General features: G+C 37.9%; 1 protein-coding gene across 4 annotated transcripts in view; it reads left to right on the top strand.

The window, feature by feature from the left end:
* unc-104 (kinesin family member unc-104) overlaps positions 1 to 17,187 on the top strand; it is a 1,041,320-nt gene that overhangs the window by 87,021 nt on the left and 937,112 nt on the right. The window lies entirely within an intron of this gene.

Genomic DNA, 17,187 nt, shown 5'->3' on the forward strand with positions numbered 1-17,187 from the left:
AGGTCTCTTAATAAAAGAAATTGTAAAGGAAGGATATTACACGTAATGTTTTAATATTTAAACTTGAGCATTGGTGGATTGGAAATCAATTTAAATCTTTACTATAAAGGGAATAATAGAAGTAGAATAGTAACAAATATTGTAATGTTTAAGAATGTATTTATTGATTAGAGTCGGTCATCGAAATGGTGTATAATTCAAAAAGCATTCTGGCAACTGAAGGCTACGATAGACCACAGTCAAATTAGATTGGAATGTATGCTCTGAGTTGCAAATAGAATATATTAAGAAGTGTATGAGCTCTGTTTCTTGGTCTTTCTCAAGCACAGTTATATATAGGTTGAAGCAAGATATTTGGAAATGCTATACCATTTTAATTATTCATCATTTTAAAATAGCACTGTAATTTTTATTTGATCGGTTTATTTCACATCATTTGGAAATAAAAATAAAAAAAAGTTTTAAGATAGTGATAGGTATCTCACCAAGATCAAACTATGAATTTTTCTCAAATTTTTTAGAAGTTGATTTCCAACACATTTTGAAATGTGTTGGAAAATGACAGTTTGTATTTGCATAATGAAGGTTCTGTTGTTATGGTTATGCTCCTGATCTTACGTAATGTAGAAAGCATTTTGCAGATAATTTGTATTGTTAAAAGAAATATACTTTGAATGGTTGAACGTATCTTGTTGTTTTGGGTGCTATAATTTTGATCTCAAGATCCTCAGGGAATGCCTCTCAATGTTAAATTTCCATCTCTTTCTCTCTCTCTCTGCCAAGACCATGATTCCTGCAGTTTTGGTTGCAGAGCATGTTTCATCCGGTGCATTACAGGGTTGAGTGACATTTTACCACTAGACCATTAGAGCTACATTCACACATTAAATTTTGAGAGGTATTCTGTTTGGTTCATAGCAAGGAATTAAGGCAGAAATGGCCATTTTCCCATACTTCTGCTTCAACCAGTATCACACCAGCTGTGAACAGTTGCAGAAGGCTAGTCCAAGAGTGTGAGTTGTGCAAGTCGAAGGATTTTGAGCTCCTAGAAACAGATAAGTTTTTTAAAAATTTTGCCGTTTTGATTTAATTAACATATTAAATTGAATTCAGGAAATAGCTTTATAGTCCTAGTAATATTAATTTAATTTGAAATTTAGCTAGAGATTATTCAAGTTACAACTTAATATATGCAGAACCTTTCTATCAGTGATTTAGCACAAATATCGTATCTCATAACTTATACTGTAGTGCTTAATTAATTTCTAACTTCACAAACTTAAGATTATAGTGTAATGAATGTAACACAAACTTGATAGCAGTACATATGCTTGATAGAGTAATAAGTATTACATCTGCATAACTAGTGAATAGAGTAGTTATTATTGCATTTTGGAATATATTAGCTTGGTGTATCATTGCAAAATTTAATTGAAGTTAAATGGAAATCTTTCCCCAGACTAGAGCTGCAGAGCAACAGGCCCAAAGTAGCTTGGGAAAGATTTCTGTTTAAATTCAATTTAATCACTCAAAAACGTCCATCAGAATGCTGAGTATAAATAAATTAGGTGCCAAATCAGCATTCTGATGGGTATTTTTGACAACTCAAAGGGTAGGGTGATGCCCTCAAAGGAATTAAAATGGGAGACTGATCAAGCTCTCGGCTACCTTACTCAATGCCAGAGCCCACACTTGTGAATCAAGCAACACAGCAGCAATTCTGAAGGCAGGATGCACTGGTCCCATAGGAACTACATATTGTCGGTAACTCTAATGTCAGGGAAATGGGAAATATGTGCAAGGAGAAGGATAGGTGGAATATGACAGCATATGTCTGATATATCCTGTCATATTCCACATCAGAATATATATCCTGCCATATTCTGATAGGGTGAGAGTAGATAACATTGTTGAGTAGATATCATCTTTCAAGGGCACAAAAGGTGATATTTTTATACACATTGGCACTAATGACATTAGGAGTAGAAGATCTGCAGACTTACTTAATAAGTATAGAGCAATATTGAGAAATGTCACGAATTAGGGTTAAATTTGAAATCTGCAATTCTGCCAGACATGATAGGAGGGAGTATATGTTGAGAGCCGTATCAGTCAGTACAGCCCTGGAGCAATTGTGCAAGGTTCATGGGATATAAATTTTCTTAGCGTGGTCTGTGCTTGTTAACAGGAAAGATAGAGGCACTGTTAGGTGGGTCAGAAAACTGCTGGCTAAGAGTCATCATGAAACAAGCGAATACATGGGCTGTGTTAAGGTAACTAAGAGTTATTGTTATTGGGTTTTAGGAGCATTGCCAACTTAGGCCATGTTGCTCTGTGTATATTGTCTGTAAATTGCGTGTGTTCTGAGGTTGATTTTCTGTTTGCTGGACAAAAAACCAGAGTTTCTAGGGAAAAAACCATGCTATCCTCGCCTGAGATCAACTAACTCAGCCACATTGTGAAAAAGACCTTTAAAAAATAACTCCCGTCATCAACAGGATTTGAACTCATGTTTTTTCCACCCAGTGTGGGGAGGATGGTGATCCAACCAACTGTGCTACCCTAAGAATAAGAACAGATGCATGTATACTTGCATGTACACTAATGCTAGTAGGGTAGTAAATAAATTTGATGAATTTGAAGTAGTGATTAAGTCATCAAATGCAGGCATTGTGGTGATATCAGAAACGTGATGTCACTCAGATAAAGGAATGCACGCTTTGAATGTGGAGAGTAGATTGTGTACAGAATGGACAGATTGGAGAGCAGGGAGTTGGGAACATGCTCTTAGTTAAGAAACATTAAGTCTATGGCAGTACATTCAGTCGACATGGGTGGCCAGTGCAATGTTGAGTCAGTTTGGTGTGACATAAGCACTGGGAAAGCAAAAATGAAAGTAGGAGTGTGTTATAGGTCTAATGACCATAATGTATAGCTATTACAAATAACTATACAGAGGAATAGAGCTGGTCAGTAACTTAGAATGTCATCTAATGGGTGATTTTAACTTGACAGATAATGGCTGGAACTGATGGGTTGGTCACTCACACACTAGCAAGACTTGTGGGTTATTGGATGACTGTTTATTACAGTATGTTAGAGAAGCAACAAGAGCAAGCAATACTCTTGATCTGATTATCAGTAGTACCTCGTCATGCATTAATAACACTTGAAGGTATAAAACCCTCTGGATGTCAGTGTTCAGAGTGTGCTGATTTGGGACTCACTTAAAGACGAATACTGTCAAGGATAAAGGTAAGAGCTTTTGCATCCTTAAGGGTGACTACAATGGTATCAGACAGTTTTTAAATTGTATATAGTGGGACTGTGTTGATGTTGCCAACAGCAAATGCTAAATGGGAAGCATTAAGGGAAGTAATCGAAGAATATACCAGGCTTTTCATACTAACTGAAAATTACCATTCTAGGATTAGACCTAAATGAATGTCAGATGAACTGATGAGACAGTTATCGTGAAATAGGTGGGTATATGGGATGTGTTAGGGTAACTAGAAATAGGAATAGGAGCATGTATGCTTGCATGTACACCAATGCTAGAAGTATAGTAAATTTGATGAATATGAAGCATTGGTCAAGACATCAAAGGCAGATATTGTTGGGATAGCAGAGACGTGGTGTCACACAGATATAAGGAATGCAGAACTGGAATATGGGAAGTACAATGTGTACAGAAAGGATAGACAAGATAGAAAGGGAGGAGGTGTTATGCTGTTAATTAAGAAAAATATAAAATCAAAAGGAAGTGCACCCAGTTGATATAGATGAACAGTGCACTGTTGAGTCAGTTTGGTGTGACATAAGCACTGCGAAAGCAAAAATAAGAGTAGGAGTGTGTTATAGGCCTAATGACTCAAATGAGTACAATGAACAGTTGTACAGAGAAATAGAGTGGACTAGTAAATCAGAATATCTTATAATGGGGGATTTTAACTTCCCAGATATTGACTGAAACTTGTGGGTTGGTCACTCACACACTAGTCAGACTTTTATGAATTTATTGGATAATTATTTTCTGCAGCGGCATGTTCGAGAGGCAACCAGAGAGAGTAATACTCTTGATCTGGTTATCAGCAGTGATCATTCGTGTATTAAGATTTTCCAGATAAAGGAACCACTAGGTGGCAGTGATCACAGTGTACTGATGTGGGATTTACTTAAAGATATAATTACCATGAGGGGTAAAGGAAAGGGTTTTTGCTTCTGTAAAGGTGAGTACAGTGGTCTCAGAAAGTTTTTAAATTCTGTACAGTGGGATCAACTGACAATGTTACCAACAGTAAATTCTAAGTGGGAAGCATTCAAGGAATTAATCGTGGATGCTACTAAAAGTTTCATACCTATTAAGAAATATTGTTCAAGGTTTAGGCCTAAATGGTTATCTAATGAACTAATGAGACTCAAAACAGAGAAAAATGCATGGGATGCATATAAATTATCAAGCGACTCAGAAGCCTATGGCAGATATAAGCTAGTCTGTAATCAGGTCACAAAGGAGGTTAGGCAGGCGAAGGCAGATTTCGAGAAATCTTTGGCAAAAGATGCTAAGAAAAACAGCAAGGATTTTTTTACTTATATAAACTCTAAAAGGAAGGGGATGAATCTGATTGGTCCACTTGATATCGATAGTTTGACTGTTGATGATCCTGCTCAGATAGCAAACAAACTGAATGAGTATTTTGCATCTACATTCACACATGAGGAGTTATTAAGGTTTGAAAATGCCAAAAGGTTATCAAATTGTAGCAGGATGCTTAATAATTTTGTAATAACTGAGAGCAGAGTGGAGGAGAAATTGTTGAAGTTAAACATAAGAAAAGCACCTGGGGTGGATGCAATCTATCCAGTTATATTAAAGGAGGCAGAAAACCCTTAGCCATAATTATGAGAGCATCCTTGGACTCGGGAGAGGCTCCATGGACGGGAGATGTGCAAATATATCCCCAATTCACAAAGGGGGATCGAAGGGTGACATGAGTAATTACAGACCAGTTAGTTTAACTACTGTTCCGGGTAAAATAATGGAGTCCCTGGTTAAAGATGCATTGCAGGATCATCTAGACAAGCCTGCAGCAATAATTCAGACACAGCACGGGTTTGTTAAGGGAAAGTCTTGTCTGACAAATTTGTTTGGGTATTATGATGTGGTTACAAAGGAACTGGATGAAAAAAATAATTTTGATATCATATATTTAAATTTCAGGAAAGCTTTTGACACTGTTGCGCATGTAAGACTATTGTACAAATTGGAGCAGAATGGTATTAAGGATAAGTTGCTACAATGGATAAAAGGATGGTTGAGTGGGAGAAGACAGAGGATGGTAATTAATGGGTGCTGCTCTTCATGGACTGATGTTATTAGTGAAGTCCCACAGGGTTTGGTGTTGGGTCCACTGTTGTTTTGTATATTTATCAGTGATATTGATGAAGGTATATCAAGCTTAATATCGAAGTTTGCAGATGATACAAAGGTTGGCAGGGTTGTTAGTGACAGTAATGGCAGTGTGCTACTGCAACAGGATCTAGATAATTTGGGCAGATGGGCTAAGAAGTGGCAACTGAAGTTTAACCTTGACAAATGCAAAGTACTGCATATGGGTAGAAGTAACCCCAGAGAAAGGTACCAACTGTGTGGTATTACACTTAAGGTGGTAGAAAATGAAAAAGACCTGGGAGTAATTGTGCAGTCAGATATGAAGTTTTCTGAGCAATGCAGACAGGCTGCCAGGGCAGGTCATGGGGTTTTGTCAATGATATATAGGAATTTTGCTATCAGGGAAAAGGAGGTGATTGTCCCTCTGTATAAGGCAATGGTCAAGCCACGCATTGAGTACTGCATACAGGTCTGGAGGCCTCATTTTAGGAAGGATGTAGATTTGCTTTAATGTGTACAGAGAAGGGCAACAAGATTGGTGAGGGGAATGAAGGGATCGTCTTACCGAGAGTGGCTTAAGCTCTGCAAATTGCAATGGCTGGAGACTAGTCACCTGCGCGGTGATCTGATTGAGGTCTATAAGGCCTTGAATGGGTTGAGCACACGCTGAATTCTGATAGGATCCTTCCACTCGTTTAGATTACGAACCTAAGGGGGCATAAATTCCAATTAAGAAAGGACAGATGTAGAATAGATGTGCGGAAATTTGCCTTTAGCCAGCGGGTGGTTAATTGCTGGAACAAACTTCCATCTGTTGTTGTGGAAGTTGATAGGTTGAATAAATCTAAGGAGGAACTGGACAGGCATTTGGAGGAAATGGTGTGTTTTTTTTTTTTTTTTGTTGGCTGATGCTGCATAAGCTCATACATTTGCTTTATTGCATCACATGCCACCACTACTACTACTACTACTACCAGGAAGAAAAAAGCATGGCATACATACAAATATCAATCGATAAAGAATGTTAGACAAGCTAAAGCAGATTACAAGAAATCTATGGCAAAGAATGCCAAGCAATTTCCTAAAAGACCTCTATGTATATTAACAGTAGAAGGAAGGGTTTGAATCTCATTGGTTCGCTTGATGAAGAGGTTTAACTGTTGGTGATCCTGCCCAGGTGGCAGGATATATTCTGTTATATTCTGAAAAACCTCTGGGAATTCCAGAGGTTTTTCAGAATATAACAGGGAGCTAAATGTTTTTTTTATAACTGAGAGGAAAGTGGAAGACAGATTGTTGAAGCTCAACATGAAGAAGGTGATGAGGGTGAGTGGGATCTATCCTATTATTCTAGCCATAATTATAAGAAGGTACTCCATGGCAAACATTTCAGTGACCCCCCCCCCCCAATCAAGACTATATTAGCATTAGCAAAGGCACATGATGCAAGAAACAAGCTTATATAGCATCAGCCGAAAAAAAAAGAAAACCCCCTTATTTCACCTATCCACTTGGTCCAAATGTTTGACGAGTTCTGCCTTGAATCTATTTAAGCTATCAACTTCTACAACAACAGATGGAAGTTTGTTCAACAAATCAACCACCCTAAAGGCAAACTTCCACACATCTATCCTACAACAGTCTTTCCTCAATTTGATTTTATGCCCTCTCAGGCGATTATTCTGAGCAAGAGGAAGAATCCCATCCACATTGAGCATGCTCAAACCATTCAAAGCTTTATACACCTCAATGATCACCTTGCAGGGTGCCTAGTCTCTAGACACTGTAATCTGCAAAACTTAAGCCTTTCTTCATAAGAGCAACCCTTTCTTCCATTCAATAAACTTGTTGCCATTCTCAGTACTCTTTCCAACAGCTCTCCATCCTTCTTAAATTAGGCCTCCAGACCTGTGTACAGTACTCAAGGTGTGGTCTGACCATTGCCTTATACAAGGGGATAATCACCTCCCTTACCCCTGCTAGAAAAATTCCTGTATATCATTGACAAGACACCATGAGCTACTCTTGCAGACCATCTGCACTGCTCAGAAAACTTCATATCTGCCTGCACAATTACCTCCAGGTCCTTTTCATTCTCTACCACTGTCAGTGTGGTACCACAGAGTTGATATGTTACTCTGGGATTACTGCTTCCCATATGTAGTACTTTACATTTGTCAATGTTAAACTTCATTTGCCACCTCTCAGCCTATCTGCTCAACTTTTCTACATCCTGTTCCAGCAGTATACTGTCATTAGTTCATTAACAACCCTGCCAACCGTCATATCATCTGCAAACTTGGACATTCAGCCTGATATATCATCATCAATATCATTTATAAATACAGAAAACAACAATGGACCCAACACTGAACCCTGAGGGACTCCACTAATAACATTAGTCCACAAAGAGTAGTGTCCATTGATTACCACTCTCTGTATTCTCCCACTCAACCATCCCTTTATCTATAGCAGGCACACTGCTCCAATTTGTGCAGCAGTCTTCCATGTGCAACAGTATCAAAGGCTTTTCTAAGATCCAAATATATGATATCAAAGTTATTCTTTGCATCCAGTTCCTTTGTGACTACATCAAATTATCCAATCAAATTAGTCAGACAAGACTTCCCCTTAACAAACCCATGCTGTGGCTGAGCTGTAACTGGAGTCTTGTCTAGATGATCCTGCAATGCGTCTTTAACCAGTGCCTCCATTAATTTCCCTGAAACAGAAGTTAAACTAACAGGTCTTTAATTACCTGTGTCTCCCTTTGATCCTCCTTTGTGGATTGGGGTCACATTTGCACATCTCCAGTCCATGGGTTCCTCCCCTGAATCCAGGTAAACTCTCATAATTATGGCTAAGGGTTTGCTTACTTCCTTTGCCGCCTCCTTTAATATAACTGGATATATTCCATCCACCCCAGGTGCCTTTCTTGCATTTATCTTCAACAATTTCTCCTCCACTTTACTCTCAGTTATTACAAGATTCTCTAGCTTACTGCCAGAGTTGAATACACCTCTGGCATGCCCCTCCCTGAATAACTCCTCATGTGTGACTGTCAATGCAAAATATTCATTTAGTTTGTTAGCTACGTGAGCAATTTTAGCCTTAGCATTAGCATTATTAGAGGCATGCGATGCAACAAAGCAAGCTTATGCAGCATCAGCCAAAAAAAAAAAAAAAAAAAAAAAAAACCACTCCCATTTCACCTCTCCGTTCATTTGAAATACATGTCCAGCTGAGCCTTAAATTTATTTAGGCTATCAACTTCCACAACAAGGGTTGGAAGTCTGCTCCACCAACTAACTACCCTCTAGCTAAAGGCAAATTGCTACACATCTATCCTACATCTGTCTTTCCTCAGTTTGAATTTATTCCCTCTCAGGTGGTTATTCTGAGCAAGAGGAAGAATCCCATCGGCATTGAGCATACTCAAACCATTCAAGGCTTTACACCTCTATCAGATCACCTTGCCGGTGCCTAGTCTCCAGACACTGTAATTTGCAAAACTTAAGCCTTTCTTCGTAAGAGCAACCCTTTGTTCCATTCACTAATCTTGTTGCCCTTCTCTGTACTTGTTCCAGCAGCTCTACATCTTTCTTGAAATGAGGCCTCCAGACGTGTATACTGTACTCAAGGTGTGGCCTGACCATTGCCTTATACAAGGGAATAATCACCTCCTTATCCCTGCTAGAAAAATTCCTGTATATCATTGACAAGACACCATGAGCTACTCTTGCAGCCCATCTGCACTGCTCAGAAAACTTCATATCTGCCTGCACAATTACCCCCAGGTTTCTTTTATTCTCTTCCACTGTCAGTGTAGTACTACAGAGTTGATACGTTGCTCTGGGGTTACTGTTTCCCATATATAGTACTTTTCATTTGTCAATGTTAAACTTCATTTGCCACCTCTCAGCCCATCTGCTCAACCTTTCCAGATCCTGTTGCAGCAGCATAGCATCAGTAGTAGCCTTAGCAGCCCTGCCAACCTTTGTATCGTCTGCAAACTTGGACATTAAGCTTGATATATAGCATCATCAATATCATTTATAAATACAGAAAACAATAATGGACCCAACATTGAACCCTGAGGGATTCCACTAATAACATTAGTCCACGATGAGCAGTGTCCATTGATTACCACTCTCTGTCTTCTCCCCCTCAACCATCCCTTTATCCATAGCAGCAGTTTGTCTCCAATGCCACACTGCTCCAATTTGTGAAGCAGTATTCTATGTGCAACAGTATCAAAAACCTTTCTAAGATCCAAATATATAATATCAAAGTTATTCCCTGCATCCAGTTCTTTTGTGACTGCATTGTATTATCCAATCAAATTGGTCAGGCAAGACTTTTTTTGTTGTTGTTTTCTGTATTTATTAATGATATTGATGAAGGTACATCAGGCTTAATGTCTAACTTTGCAGATGATACAAAGGTTGGCAGGGTGGTTAATGACAGTAATGATATTATGCTACAGTAATAAGAACTAGAAAAATTAAGCAGATGGTCTGAGAAATGGCATTTGGAATTCAACATTGAAAAATGCAAAGTACTGCATGTGGATTGCAGTAATCCTATAGTAAATGTACCAACTGTATGGTACTACACTCAGGGTAGTGGAAAAGGAGGAAAACATGGGGTTAAATGTGCAGTCAGATATGAAATTCTCTGAGCAGTGCAGACAGACCATTCAGACAGTTGATGCAGTTTTGTCAATAATATACAGGAATTTTGTTAGCAGGGATGAGGAGGTTATTATTATTCCATTGTATATAATGCAGTGGTGAGTCCATCTTGAGTACTGCATACACGTCTGGAAGCCCTTATTTTAGAAAGGATGTAGAGCTGCTGGAACAGATACAGAGAAGGGCAGTGAGATTGGTGAAGGAAACAAAGTGGTGAGAAGTCTTTCTCTTACTAAGAAAGACTTCTGTTCTGAAATTGCAGTATCTGAAGTCCAGGCACCTGCGAGGTGATCTTATTGAGGTGTTTAAGGCTTTAAATGGATTGACCAAGCTCACTGCTGATGGTATTCTTCACTTGCCCAAATATACACATGGGGGGGGGGAGCATAAATTTAAATATATTTGCGGAAGTTTGCTTTTAGCCAGTGGGTTGTTTATTGCTGGAACAAACTTATATCTGTTGTTATAGAAGTGGATTACTTGATTAATTTAAGGATGAATTAGATAAATGATTTGTTGGGATGGATAGGTGAAATTGTAAAGGTTTTTTTTTTTTTTTTTTTGTGTGTCTAAGCTGTATAAGCATGGTTTCTTGCATCACTAAAATTGAAACAAAGATGAGCACACACTTTTTCATGTTTACACATCTGCTACTTACTGTAGACATTTAATCCTGATCCAATCTGTGTCATTATCATTATTAGCCATATGGTTTAAGGAAGTCTGAGGCTTATGCTCAAATTTCCAAGTTACTCTGAGAGAGAGAGAGAGAGAGAGAGAGAGAGAGAGAGAGAGAGAGAGAGAGAGAGAGAGAGAGAGAGAAGTAGAAAGGAATCACCAAGAAAGAGAAGAATGATGATATCATCCATCTCAGGACCCTAGGAATGCCAAGCCCATACTCACCAAATGTGAGCCCCTGGAGTCATGGCCTTTTCTTGAGCTTGCTGCTGTCCTCTGTGGATTTGATATTAATAATCAGTTGCAGTTACTAGTTACAGTTCAAAGAAATGTGGAAATTTAAATAATTAGTTACTAATAACATGCACTTAGTTTAATGATAATTGATTAAATTTGATATAAATAGTGATTTATGGATATTATTAACCAGTAATCAATAGTACATTGCTAAACAGTATGAAACAATAATGTCCAATAACACTAGCCAAAAAAAATATTTTGTCATACCTCCGTAATGAAAATATCACATCTACATCAGAAGATGTACCAATGTTTAATGTTAAAATAAAGAGATATATACGTATAATTCAAGTTTGTAATACAAGTGTAAAAAAATATTATACATTCTCTATAACTAATTTAACTTTGGAAAAAATATCATAAATCATCGTCATTGCAAAATAGTTATATTTCAATAATATATAATGAGCATACCTGTAATATACCTTAAAAATGTTTGCTACTAAGGGATTTTCTCTTGTATTTCTGCTTACTCTCCCACACAAGGAACCACCAGTAATCCCTCATCACTACAGGATCCCAGCATCCTTGGCACCACTTTTCCATCTTGAAAAATATCTTGATGAAACCGCTCCCCTTATTCTGGGAGAAAATCTGGGAGATGTGAGTGATGACTCACATCTCCCAGATTTTCGGAGAAAAATTTGAGATGCAAATGAAGAAAATGAATTTTCAACGACATTCGACAGCCCATGTTTTTGTAACACTCGACTAAATTGGACACCAACGTTTTCTTCTTTCCTATTACTCAAAAAACCATGTACTTCCACCTTAAATGATCGCCAAGCTGCCAATTCAACCTCCTTTAACTGGGTTTCAAACACATCGTCTTTCAGGAGTTTCCTAATTTTGGATCCTAACAAAATTCCTTTCTTAATTTTGGAAAGTTCATATGTTAAATTAGGAAACGTGCAAATTCGTTACCTTTTTTTTTTGTCTAGTCCCTTCACGAAATTTTTCATCAATCCAAGTTTGATGTGCAGGGGTGGAAGAAGGACTTGTTTCATCGCACTAAAGGAATATATTTTAATTATGTTCTCCTGGTATGAACTTGTCCTCTTGTCCCAACGTTGCACAAAATAATGTTCTTCTGTCACATGGCTGTCCCACAAACAGAAAAAACGTTTTGTGAACCCCCCTGCAAACCAACAAGCAAACCAATAACTTTATGATCACTGCATACCACAATCCTGGTATTTTATAGCATGTAGAACCTTAGCCTTGCTTTCATGACTTTGTCCAACTGAACGAAACACAAGAACTGATGGAAATTTGTCGTCATTATGAAGCAAAACTGCTTTTAAACTTAATTTCGAGACATTTCGGAATAAACACCATTTATCTGACTTATGCATGACGCCTAATGTTTTCAGAAGTCCAATAATGTCTTTGCAAAAACACATACTGTCCTCTGTAGCAGAATATTTCGAAAACTTTTAGTGTCTTTTTCGAAACATTGAAATCTTTGTTCTGCTGTGAGTATATTCCACTGCTATAACCTAGAACTTAACAGTTCAGTTTGTTCTTTCGGCAAATTTAAGTCTTGAACCAAATCATGTAACTCATCTTGTTTGATTAAATGTACCTCACTACCTGAACTTACTGGCTGATAGTCGACATCTTGTGAAGTGGTAGGAGGGCCCTCAAGAGTAGGAGGGCAGCACCCTCCTACTCTTGAGGGTCTTTTTATGTTTGAAGGTTAGATTTACAACCCTGAGAACATGTCACAATTAGTTAATACTTGGAAAACCTTGGCACAGCCTACAAAAATCCTCACCAAAAATGCTACGTGTGCTCTCTTCAACTTGTAAATTGTTGCATCGGAATTTGAACCTAAGAACCATAGGTAGAAGTCTGATTATGTTTATCACAATAAAACCCAAGCCAGAATCGATTGCTAAAATTAAGAGAAAACGCTTATATATGTTAAAATAAATCAGTACGTCATACATTACTGGCTAGATTATGCAAAATGGCATATTTTGTTAAAACGTAACTCGCTCTATATTTAATAACTATGACGTGATGTGAAACCGTCATGGTGGTTTTCGAAATCTATTCATAAAAATTGGTTAAAAATAGCATTTAAGTTCTTGAAGGTAAAAATCGTGTTGGCTAGTGTAATGTTAACAGAATCAAGGATGATATGGAACTGCTGCTAATTGAATGAGATAATCCAAATAGCAATATCAAAAGCATCTACTATATATTGTTTGAGCTAAAGACATTGTAAACTTAGTCTTATAGATAAGCTAGAAATGCTTTCCACTTTTAGATATTTTTAAGTTTAAATAAGGAACTGGTAGTTTAATGAGTGTGACTTGGAATATCTCTTTATTAAATTCCAAAACGTGCATTCGGATAAAATTGAGTTTAGACAAATTATTAGGAAATTGGACTGTGTATTGCCTATAAATCATGTCAGTATTCCTATTAGGCCTATCAGTGCTCAACTATGGATTACTAGCATGCATCTGTTCGATTTTTTATTGTTATCAACTCTGCTCATTGTTCTGCTATCAGATACCCTGTTAATGGTTACCTGTTGTGTATCTTGTTATTAATAAAATAAAAATAAATAAAAATCAGAGAAGGTAAGGAAGGCCTGCACGAGAACAATGAGAAATGTTGGATAACTTATGCGGAAAATTAGTTTCCCGATACGACACTCAAGCACTGCAACTCAGTAAACAGGTGGTAGATGTTATCGGTCTGGAGCAAAGTCGAGAACGATATATTGATTGACAGGTAGGCGTGGCAAACGATGTGCTGATTGGTGTGCGAACACAACACGCGATAACATCGGTTTAGTATCACTTTAGCAGCACTAATGGTAACTTGTCCTAATCGCAAATGCCCTAACCTTTTTTCACCACTACAGTATTTCGTAATAATGGTGAAAAAAGGTCAAGTTACCTCAACTTGAATCCCATGGGAGCTTGAACCCCTCCCAAAATGGAGGGGGTAACATAACCTTTTTCTTTAGAATCATGGGTGGACTAGCACATAAATTGTTTATTAACAAAATATTCATTTTTTATTACTTTACTTTTATTTTTAAAGACACTTGTGCGGATACATATGTATCATAACGTCAGTCAGCATATTAAAAGATTCATCGCTACTATTACCTATTCACCATTCATTACAAAACTATTATGCACCGTTCTTTATTGGTAAATACACATCATAATGCCAACCAATGACTACACAGTAGTTTGTCGTCTGTCGCGCCCACCACCAATCATTTCATCGTTTGCCCCGCCTACCTGTCAGTCAATATATCCTTCTCGATTTCTGCTCCAGACCGATAACACCAACTGCCTGTTTACCGAGTGAGCAGCGCTAGAGTCCAGTGTCGGGAAACTAATTTTCCGCGTAAGTTATCCAACGTTTCTCGTCGTTCTCGTGCAGGCTTTCTTTACCTTAGCCTAAAAATCTATAGCAGGTGGCCATAAAATAGCTTATGATTTGATATCCTACTGAATATGTAATAAACACAGTAGGATATTACTGTGTTTTAATAAACAAGAATATACTAGAACAAGAATATGAAATCCTTCAGAATTGTTGCAGACATTCTCTCAAGTATGACAAGCTAGCATTTGCTACCAGGGAGATTAAAATGCTCATGGAATTGATATTCAGGTGACACTTGTGAGTCAAGCGAGTCAAATTTTGGTGAGGTCTGATCATTCTGTGACAACCAAATCCTGTGCTTGAACCTTCAGTATGGTGGAACTGTTGGTAACTCTGGGTATATGTTCCCCTCTTCCCCATGTGCAAGTTCTGAGACACTGCACCTAGTGTACTGGAGGTGACCATCCAAGTGTGACCAGTGTAAGCAGGGAACAAGGTGCGATGTCCCCGTCACACAGAGCAATGCCTCCCCTCTGTATTGTCAGGCACAAGTGGTGCAGTACCACCACTTTTGCTTATTGGAGTGGTGAAACCAGTGTTTAGTCTCCAGAGAAAAGCTCTGTCAGCTGCTGTCTCTTCCATCACGAAGTACGATTGATGTCTTTTGACTTTGTCTGGTATCATGGCTAGATCCAACCTTCCTTACATTTCAAGGGCACAGCACTAAAACAGTGTTTGCAGGATGGTTGCTAGATAGTCCACCAAACCAAACTTATTTTTAAATCTCTAGGAATCATCCAGATCAGCTATTATATAATCAAGCTGTCTCTACTGTGTGAGATAGTGACTGAAGGGAGTCTGAGTAGCATGTAAACGGAAGGAGGGCATTGTCAAGGAGCTGGGTAGTCAAACTAATAGAACAAACTTATCTGCTAAAAGAACTAAACCTCCCAAACACTTCCTCGTTCATTTCACAAATATAAGTGGTTTCAGTTCCGACATCAATGATTTCCATTTCCACTTACTTTCTGCAAAACCCCACTTAGTTTTTCTGACAGAATCCCAATTATTGGTTGATTCAACTGCCACTGCTCATCTCAGTTGTTCTCTTTATTAACTGTGTGATTCCTTTTGCCTCAAAGGTATTACTTATGTATATGTCTGCTCTGAAATTTCCTGTCAAAGACTTAGTAATTTGGAATTATTTGGAAAAATTAAAAAGAATCTCTTCTTTTTAATTTTTCCTGGCTTAAAATCTCTGCCCCATTATATTAAATTCATATGTTGTATCTGTTGTTCTACCAAATCCAATAATCACTCAGAACTCTTTGACTCCTTTTCTCTGAAGCTTGACTTTCTTCAGTTCAACTTTTTTAACAAAAGTGGATTTGGTTTCTTTGGTGATTTTAATGTTCAAACCTCCATCTGTCTTCAGTTTTCTAATCACATGGACCCAGCTTGTGAACTCACACAGATTATTCCTTTACTGACCAGACCAGAATAACAGACAGTCTTCACCACACACCTAATACTCTTGATCTTTTCTCTCAAACAATTGTTCAAAATACACAGTCGAGGTGTTGTTCAATAATATGTTCAATAATTGTTATCTAGACACCTCAGATCAAAATTTGGTAATGATGTCTTCTCCAGTGGAGCTGTTCTTCTTGGCCATTCTCAACCTCATGTTTTTAGGCATTATAAGAATATGAAATGGGATGAGCTACAAGATTACTGTTCTTTTTCTTGGTTGGATTACTGGTTCGACGTTTGCTCAGATCGTGTCAGTGAAATTATTATTGTAGGGATGAAATCCTTTAGTCCACAGTCCACCTTAAAATCTCATTCTTTATATAAACCTTGGTTTTCCAATAAAAGTGCCAAGGCTGTTCAAGTTAAGAATGTTGCATTTTGCAATTGGCTTGCATCCAAATTGCCAGGTTCATTTTCTGCCTACACTAAATCTTGCAATAATTGTAAAGCTGTTGTTAATCAGTCCTAGATTTTGAACAGGTTACAATTAGAAAACTTGCTTCTTGTCCAACTGGTAGTTGAGCATTCTCTTCTCTTGTCAGAGCTATTGGCTGCAACTTTTTCCCATCTACCTACTCCCACCTCTGATTAAAACCTTGTGGTTCTATTGCCATATGGTTCTTAGATAAACAAAAAATCTACTTAAGTCTTTTCTACTTTTCTAACTCTTGTACTGATGATCTTGCCATTCTTCCCACTATGTTACCTCCTCCTGCCATTCCCAGTACATTCCACTCAATGCTTCATGTGGTTTTCCAACAAAAGAATGCCAGAAGAATTTTGAACAATCTTAATGCCAAGAAAGCTCCAGATCCTGATGTTATTTCTCCACTTGTTCTCAGAACCTGTGCTCCTAAGCTCTCGTTATTTGTTTTTTTTAGGAGAATTAGCAACTAAGGCCATATTGCTCCGGGGATGTGCAGTGGTCATTCCCTGACCTTTCTGGATCCTCCGTATTTGGTGGTCATGGGCTCGAACCCTGGTCTAATCAAGAAGCATGTGCTATGCACTGCTGCTCCTGCCCACCTGGCTACAGAGGCACCCTGAGTTCTCCTGTTCTATGCCACCATTTTACACATTTTTATTATTCTGATGTTTTCTTTCTGCTATATGTCTCTGTTAGGGATTATTGTGACTACCAATCACTCTTGGCATAAGCATATCACAAATATTGCTTCCTCTGCTTCTAAAAAACTGGGTTTTCTCTTTTACTTCTGGCATTACTTTTTC

This window comes from Mastigoproctus giganteus, chromosome 10 (assembly GCF_048544385.1).
Source record: "Mastigoproctus giganteus isolate SK-2022 chromosome 10, ASM4854438v1, whole genome shotgun sequence".
NCBI classification, from domain to species: Eukaryota; Metazoa; Arthropoda; class Arachnida; order Uropygi; family Thelyphonidae; genus Mastigoproctus; species Mastigoproctus giganteus.